The 9,123-nt window shown below is 41.2% G+C and overlaps 1 long non-coding RNA gene across 2 annotated transcripts in view; it reads right to left on the bottom strand.

Moving 5' to 3' along the window:
* Positions 1-991: 991 nt before the first annotated feature.
* The window catches only part of LOC132692128 (uncharacterized), a 95,322-nt gene continuing 87,190 nt past the window's right edge, over positions 992-9,123 (bottom strand). For both annotated transcript variants that reach the window (XR_009616195.1, XR_009616194.1), the window contains 2 exons: positions 3,798-3,998; positions 992-1,186 (listed from right to left, as the gene is read on the bottom strand). This is a non-coding gene — a long non-coding RNA (uncharacterized LOC132692128). The remainder of the gene's footprint in view (positions 1,187-3,797; positions 3,999-9,123) is intronic.

Here is a 9,123-nt window from a genome sequence, read left to right as displayed (position 1 = left end):
CCATCATGATATGCCTTGAAAATGGATCCTGAAAATAAACTGTATATTTCTTCTTCATAATTTTCTCTACTTTCAAGAAAAGCAATATCAGGATGGTGAGAATTTCCTTCCAGTGCAGCCTCTTCTCCCAAAATGCATAATCAAATTTAGTCTCCTTAAGGTCACAAAGTTATCCTGATATGCAAATCTTCTCAATCTATCAGAATTGTTAGGGCTGTGTATGCTTGGTATATAGAAAGAAAAATAAAAATACCAAGCCAATAAAAGTGGATTATAAAGAAATTATATTGATAGATATATGTTGAATAGTATGGCCATTACTTCTCTAAGGATAGTATCTGATATGCCCAAAGACAGATTCAGCTCTAGAATATGCACAACCAGGGGTGCCTGGGTGGCTCAGTTGGTTGGGCATCTGACTATGGCTCAGGTCATGATCTCTCAGTTTGTGAGTTCGAGCCCTGCATTGGGCTCTGTGCTGACAGCTCAGAGCCTGGAGCCTGCTTTGGATTCTGTGTCTCATTCTCTCTCTGCCCTCCCAGCCCCTAACCTGTGTCCTCTCTCTCTCTCTCTCTCTGTCTCTCAAAAATAAATAAATGTAAAAAAAGAAAATTTAGAGTATGCACAGCCAGAGTAGTGAAGTAGATAAATCTGATTTAGAGATGGAAGCCTTGATGCAAGTGAGTCCTGAATTGGGAATGAGAGCTTCCCTAGAGACCTGGGTTCTCTAGATTAATCTAATGCTTCTTCCATTCTTTTGAGAGCCATTAGGGGAGTCTTTCCAAGAGCTTTAGATGTATGTCATTAGCTGTCTTTTGGACATTCTTCACATACATTCATCTAGTTTATCTTCCAAGCTAGTGACCTGGAAATCTTCCATCATTTTCTTCCCTTATTCCCCATTTTGGTCAAGGTTCCATTGAAGAAACAGAACCACTGTGGAAATTAAGGACTAAGGAATTCATTGTAGGAATTATGTATCATGCAATTATAGGAAATAAAGACAAGAAAGGATCAGAGAAAAATCACTAATGAGCTGCTGGAATGCAACTATGAAGGCTGATGTTGAAGTCCATGGAAGGTTGTTGGCTCTTTGTGGCAACTGCCTCTGTGAATCCCAGTGAACCATCTGATGGTGGGCCTGGGGTCACTCTTGGTCAGGAGGGCTGGCAGTCAGGAAGGAGAGCTGGACATACATGGAAAAGAGTGAGGAAAAACTAGAATCCAAGAATAAACTAGAATCCACAAGGAAACATTGGAACTCATGTCTCTCTCACTGCATCTAATCCTGAAGACCAGCAGGAAAAGCTGTTACCATAAGTCTGACAGCTGTTTGTATGCCCAGCCCAGTACTTGGAGAGGTGGTAGGAAGATATGGGCAATAGCTAGACAAGGTATGGGCCAGGTGCTGCTCAGGTGAGTCAGCAGATCAGTGACAATGTGATTGCTGCTGTTTCACTTCCACCTTCCAAACCATGGCCAAATGCCTTGTGTGACCACCCTTGACCCAGAACTGTACAGAGAAGGAAATTCTGGGAAATGTAATTACAACTAGTAAAGTTGACAGAGTACAAAATCAATGTAATCCTTACATACCAATCAATTTTAATTCTTACAGTTTTCTTAAATATGTCCCTTTCTTTCCTTCTCTTCTATCATTGTTGTAGTTCGGATCCCTGGCCTCTCTCTCCTGGTCTATCAGCATAGCAGAGATACAAAACATTTGATGAATTTTAGGGTCCTGCTTGTAGGTACTATGATAAGAGCTTCTGCCCATCTAACTCTCTGTGGGCATCCCAGAAATCTCAGGAATACTCTTGTTTGGCTTCATCATCACTGGCCAATATTGTTGGCATCACCCTTTCTCCCCTGCTGACATGTTCATAAGTACTGTTCATGTGTACTCATTAGTACTCAAGAATGTGTATGGGCCAGAATGGAGAGGGTAAGTAGATATTAATAGCAGCTAGCATTTAATGTGTTAGGTATTTTATCACATAAATTATTTCACAGTAATGTTTCAACCAACACCTCAATTTGATAAAAAAGAAAACTTAAGTTTGTAGCAGCTAAGTGACTCATCCAAAGTTAAACTATTAGCAAGTAGTTGAGCTTGGACTTAGACCTGGGAGTGTTTGTTTCTAAAGCAGATGCTCTTTTGTTCCCAAAGCAGATGCCCAAAGAGCCAGGGGCAGGTCTTCTTTTTCAGTTTTCACAACCACCAGGGTGGTTTATCTTTTTGGGTCTGGGATCTTGTTTTCCTGGGTTGGATTCCATTTGTGGTATTTGTAGAGAAGATGTCCAGCACAAATGCCTCCATGAGCTGGACAAGTACCATAAATGAGTGAAGAGGCAGGAGGTTGGGATGGATGAGGGGTGGTGGGGGGAAACTGGAAAACTTAAACCCTGTCTAAGGGGCATAGAGTGAATCAACTGTAACCAATGATTGCCTGGCTGAAATGTAGACTCTGTTACATAAAAGTTATAATATCTTCTAACTTAAAATGTTCACTCAATATTTTTGCTAAAGATAACATGGCCCTAACAATATTTTTAAGATCCTTTGTAGACTAAAGAGAACACTGATCAGAGTCCTCTAAGGGCTGCTAATTTGCAGCCTTTACTCTAGAGACATTGTGCTTATTTCTCTAGATTTATGCGTGTTATCACTGACTCCTCCAAAAGTTGATCTAAATACTGGAGGAGTGGGGAGAGTCACAGGTCAACCTGTGGCTGGTTTAGCTGCTTTGGACTCCAAAGGCCTACAGACCTGTAGGATTCTCCTGATGAGAATCAGGCAAAAGCTAAAAAACCAAGGCATCTGGACAGAAACGGACATGAAAGGAACACACAGTGAGCAACTGTGTGGGTGACTATGAGAGCATGAGTCAGTGGATGACATGTGGGGGTAGGAGTCAATTGTGCATGTGAGGTTGGTATAGGGGACTACAAGCAGAAAGAGAAAAGGGCCAGTCGTAGGAAGAAAGGGAGAGAAAAGAGGGAAGAAGGAGAAGCCACTTGCACTTTTACCCAGTGCATCCATGGACATGTTCTATCTGCCAATCTTTCCCCCCTAATATGTGTGGGGACAAGCATGCATTAATGCTCACTAGGCTAGAGATGGGCAATTTCATGGCCAGGGAACATATATTTAGGAATTTCTTCTGGCCACTACTTTCACCAGCATCTTTCTTTTCTAACAAGTTATAAATAGTTCCCTGTCATCCTTTTGCTAACTGCTTAGAAATGTCATAGCTTGGTTTGGGCATCTCAGAATCCCAATTGAATAGATAAATGATGGCTAAGAAAAGATTATGATTATAATTAAAGTACAGGATTCCAAGACATTCCTGTCTTCCCTGTCAAAGATTTAAGGCCTGTGGTGAAGGAACCAGAACCATCAAGTTAATATTGGCAAGCATATTAATATGTGAGTAAATTCACAAAATTAAGTGCACTGATGGCTGGCCCTGCTGCAGCAGTGAAGGGACAATAAGAGTGTGGACACAGCAAGCAAAGTACATCACAGCCTCAGAGAGGGCTTCTGCCTCCAGAGCTCCCCAACACTGTGACCTCATTCTTGACCCATCTTGTTCCTTTAGCAGGCCAGAAGAAGTTGAATGCATATTCTGAAACTTCTTTTTTCCACTTTGTGAGAAAAAATTATACAATTTGAGGTGATGCTCATATGATGGATGTGCAGTTTTCACATCATAAAACGCAGGTGCTAAGTGAGCCTGGCGTGTGCAACACTCCTACGCAGAAACCATCTGTGAGAGAGCCCCAGCGTCAGTTACCTAGGTACATTTCGCATTTTTAGAGGGCAGGAAGGAAGGGCAGAGATGATCTTGGATGTACAGTGTAGTGGGCTAGCCTCATGGATTCCACTTCATGGATGTTGCAAATTCCTGCTGATGTTTCGGAACAGACACCATCATTTTACATAGATTGGTATGTTTCTTCTCAGATTTCTCTCTTTTCTCAAGTCCCATCTCCATCTTTAATGTAAAAGATTTTTAAAAATCAATGAAGTTTACGTTTTCTCATTAGAAAAATAAGGGGCTTCGTGTTAATCTTCTTGAGTCAGGAATATTTTCAAGGATGTGATGAAAACCATGGACCATTCTCTATAAAATTGTATATGCCTACAAACACTCAAAACCTTTTCACATTTTTCCCTAGGGCAGTGGTTCTTAACTTGTCTGTCCATTAGAATCACCTAGAGAACTTTAAACACTATAGATGCCTGGGCCCCACCCCAGAAAAATTAAATCAGTATAGCTCAAACGGCCTGTGTGTACACATTGGAATGTTCAAAAATCTCATCAGGTGATTCTAATGTTCAGTCAGTGCCAAGCATTAGATCCCTAGGGCATTAAATGACCACAATAAGAAAAAACATTTGAGTAAAGAAAGTCAAGAAGCAATATGCCTCTAAAATACCTAACTGGAAGGATATATTATAGGAGATGCAAGAGATGAAGAGGAAAGAAAACAAGATGGCAAATGACTTGCTCCTTATTGCTAATTCCAGATTACTCTTGCTTCCTCCACCCTAAAAACAAAACACCTGCATTGAATTGCATGCCATAAGGCCCATACCACTAGTTTCCTTGTTTCTGTGTGTTATCCGCCCCTGCTCCCCTCAAAAACATATCCCAGGTCCCTTTCCCTCATTCCTTGAAATTTTAATCCTTAGCTAACTGTCACTTCCTTCAACATTGCTCCTGACAATTCTTGGTGATTTAAATGTTCACATAGATAATGCTTCTGATATTCTGGCCTGTCAGTTCCTTGACCTCATGTCTTTCAAAGATCTTGCCTAAGATCGTCAAAGATAATTTCTCTGCCACTCACTTCCATGGTCATATCCTATTAGACCTTGTCATTATCGATCACGTTAATCCCTTTATAACCTCAATTCCAAGCATCCCACTTCTGACCACCACCTCCTGTCTTTCCAGCTGATTCTCTTTAGTGCCCCGACGCCAACTATCCTCCATGTCACCACCTGCAACTTATTGACCCTACTAACTTTGGATTGTCCCCTACTCCATCTTCATGTCATCACTTGCCTCCTATCCATCATCATTATTATCCCCTTTCTCACTCCGTCTTCATGTAGCAAAAGTACAACCATGGTTAAATCCACCTCTACACCTATTATTATGTGCTCACATGCACACAGCTGAGCTTGGCTGGAGAGAAACATGCCTCTATGTGAACTGGTCTCACTAAAAATGCATAACCATCAACCGCAAATGGGCCACAGAGCTACCCGATAATCGCACAAAATTCCCCCATTCACTCTCTCTCACTCTCATATGATTATTTCATATCTTATCCTCTCTTCCATTTCCTCCTTCCCCATCTGCATTCTCAGCTAATGACCTTGCTGCCATTTTTTTTTCTGAGGAAATAGAGACAATCAGAAGAGAACTTCTTCAGGGTGCCTGAGTGGCACAGTCGGTTAAGTGTCCAACTCTTGATCTTGGCTCAGGTCATGATCTTGGAGTTTGTGAGTTTGAGTCCCACATCAGGCTCTGCACTGATGCTGCGGAGTCTGCTTGGGATTCTCTCTCTCCTTCTCTCTGCCCCTCCCCTGCTTGTGCTCTCCTTCTCTCTCTCAAAATAAATTTTTAAAAACTCAAAAATTAAGAAAAAAAGAAGAAGAGGTCTTCTTCATACTCTCACCACTCTATCTACCTACCTAGCTATACCTGTGTCCATATACTCAGCTTTCTCTCCTGTTACACTGGACAAACAGTTTGTGTTCCTAAGGGTAAGCCCTCCACTTGGGCACTAGATCCCACCTTCACTCAATCACTCAAGGACATCACTGCAGCAAGTTTTCCCCCACCTCCATTATCATCAATTTTCTCATTTCTAGTAGATCATTTCCATTAGCATAAAAACAGACTACTATTATTACCATCTTAAAAATAGTTTTGACCGTTCACCCCTCTCTTCCTACAATTTCATTTCCCTGCTCCCCTTTACAGAAAAACTCTTTGAAATAATGATCTCTTCCCACTGACTCTATTTTCTTGCCTCCCATTCTCTTTTTTTCAAAAGAAATTTTATTTTTTTAAGTTTATTTTTTTATGTTGACAGAGTGTGTGTGCACAGAGGAGGGGCAGAGAGAAAGGGAGAGAGAGAATCACAAGCATGTTCTGTGCTGTCAGTGTGGAGCCCAACGTGGGGCTCGATCTAAAGGCAGTGAGATCATGACCTGACCCAATATCAAGAGTCGGATGCTTAACTAAGTCATCCAGATGCCCCACTTCCCATTCTCTCTTAAACCCAGTTTTTGTCCTTACCAACTCACTGAAATAGTCCTTTTTAAGTTCACCAATGACTTCTCCCACAGCTATATCCAGGTCAGTTTGTAGCCTACAGCTTACTTCATCTATCAGCATTTTGTTGGGTAGATCACTTCCTCTTTCTTCATTTGGCTTCCACTCTGAGTTTTTCTCCTTCATCAGTGGGCATTCTTCTTCAGTTTCCTTTGCTGATTGGTCCTCATCATTCCAAAGTTTAAACTTTGAGGCTTAATTCTCACACCTCCTCTTTTCTTCATCTACACTAACTCCTTTGGTGATCTCAACCAGCTCCTCAGCTTAAACACCACATGCATGCTAATCACTCCAAATTTATATTTCCAAGCCTGAACTCTCTCTCAAACTCCAAAATTTGTACATCTAACTGCTTACTTTACATCTCCACTGGCTATTCCTTCTGCCTGGGATGTTCTTCTGGTAGATATTCACATGGCTTACTTCCTCACTTTTTCATTCCTAAGACTTTCTTTGTGTACACTATGAAAAATAGTACCTCTTACTGCCCCCCACATTCCCTATCTTCCTCTACTGTTTCTCTCTTAAGCAATTATCTGTGCCTTACATTTTGTGCTATTATCTCTGTTCATTATCTGTTTCCACCCATCTGAATATAATCTCCATGAGGGCTGGCATTCTTGGTCTATTTGCCTGGTACCAAATATGCATTCAAATCTTTGTTGACTGAATGAATGATCCTAAACTCTAGATTCGGAAAATCAGTGGGAGAAATGCCTACTTGTGTGCTAGATTACTAACAAAGAGAACTTTAAGGGTATTTTATGTTATCTCCCCATTTGCCTCTGAGTGGTGGCCACTGAAGTTAGCCTGCTGGGACTCAATGACTAGGTGGAAAACCTGAATGAGGGAGGCTTGTTCTATTCAGCTGCTTCGCTTGGGAGAGATGCTCGAGGTCTGTGCTGGGGATATGCCTTTACAAGTTAGGCCACAGTTCCCAGAATGGATCCTGTAGGACTTGTCTCACATAATGCTCCACAAGGAAGAGGCAAGTATGTAAAGCAGGTCCTGTAGAGATAACTCTCTTCTTTATGCACTCAGTCAATCCATTTCTGCTACTTTTGTGAGAAAATGGTAGGATTTGAGTAGTTAAGAAAAAAAAACAAGGAAAGGCACAAGGGGGAAAAGACCAGGGATTGTAGTAGTTCAAAATGAATATAGTGAGCATAAGAGGACTGATCAGAAGAGAAACACTTATCAGGCTGCATGGTTAGAAGAATGACTTATAAAAGCTAGAGTTTGGGGTGGTGTTTTTTTTTTGTTTACCATTTTTAGAGTTATAGATTTTGGGTACCTGGGGTCACTTATCAGTGATAACCCACAATGGTGGTTACTAACAATGGTTGGTGCAGACAGGTGAGGGTAAATCACATCATTTGGGGCTGGTTTTTAGTTTAGATGACCTTTTATTACAGTAAATATTAAAGATAAACTCGGGGGGCGCCTGGGTGGCTCAATTGGTTAAGCATCCAACTTCGGCTCAGGTCATGATGTCACGGTTGGGGAGTTTGAGCTCCCCTTTCGGGCTCTGTGCTGATAGCTCAGAGCCTGGAGCCTGCTTGGGATTCTGTGTCTCCCTCTCTCTCTCTTCCTCCCCCACTCGCACTCTGTCTGTCTCTGTCTCTCTCAAAAATAAAGATAAAAAAATAAAGATGAACTTGGAAGGAGATAGGAATCTTAATTAGTTACCTGCATCCTAAAGAGTCCGTGGTAAAAAGGAAGGACTCTGCTACTATCTGCTGTGATGAGGAAGGATGAGTTTATTGATGGAGTACACTTATATATGAAACCTTCAAGTGTTTTTCTACACTTGTGCTGGAAATCTCCTCTTGTTCCTCCACACTCCACCTCCTGAGTCATTTCCTAGCCACCTGTCATTATAATGTGCATGCGGTGCAGTTGGGGTGGGGTGGGGACACACAAGGTGTAGGGCCTGGGAACTGTCCCCATTTATCATACCCTGGGCAGCCCAGTCACCACATTTAAGAGAAGATGTGGCAAAGAGCTGCAAGGTCTAGAGAAAAACAGGGAACAAAATGACGATATTGTTGGAAACTAGGTCCTATGAGAGAATATTAAACTGGTTTGGTTAATAAGTTAGAGGACAGCAGACCACATGGTGTCTTTAAATTATGTGGAGGTTTATTTAAGGGTCTGAGCCATTGTGTTGCTATGACAGAATTTGGAGGTATAAACTAAATTAGGAGGTATATGTGCCAATTTTGAGAGTATTTTTGCAGATCCTAAAGCAAAGATCCAAATGAGAATTCTAACAGGCAGCTTATATACTTTGGAGGACGTGCAGGTTATAGTAACTAGGATTTTGCAAGCCAGTTGGAACCAGCTATTTGATGGGTGCTTGTCTGCTCTTTCTGAGTGGCTTCTATGGAGCTAAAACACCTAATTGTTATGAAAAAGAGAAGCTAGATTAGGCTTCCTCTTTCCACAGGCTAGTCGAGCTAGGCTCCCCTTTTCAAGGCTAGTCTAGCCTAAGACAGTCTTCTATACTGCATAATCCAATGTTTCAGTTTTACCCTAGCAGGGATAAATTCACCCTACCTTTTTATTTTTTATTTGCCTTAGAAGGATTTTGCTAACTGATTTCTAAAAGAACAAATTAGAGTAAGTTCATGAAGAGAACTTAAGATTTTGCTCAATCTTTAACATTCAAATGTTAAAGCTTTCTGTTCTTTGTCTGGATTTTCTTTTTCTGGATTTTGTACTGCTTTTCAAGACATTTCTTGTGAATAAAGCAAGAAAAAGTATA

Source organism: Panthera onca, chromosome B1 (genome assembly GCF_046562875.1).
Source record: "Panthera onca isolate mPanOnc1 chromosome B1, mPanOnc1 haplotype 2, whole genome shotgun sequence".
Classification (NCBI taxonomy): Eukaryota; Metazoa; Chordata; class Mammalia; order Carnivora; family Felidae; genus Panthera; species Panthera onca.
The sequence above is the reverse complement of the archived record's forward strand: the minus strand, read 5'-3'. Positions and strand labels throughout refer to the sequence as shown.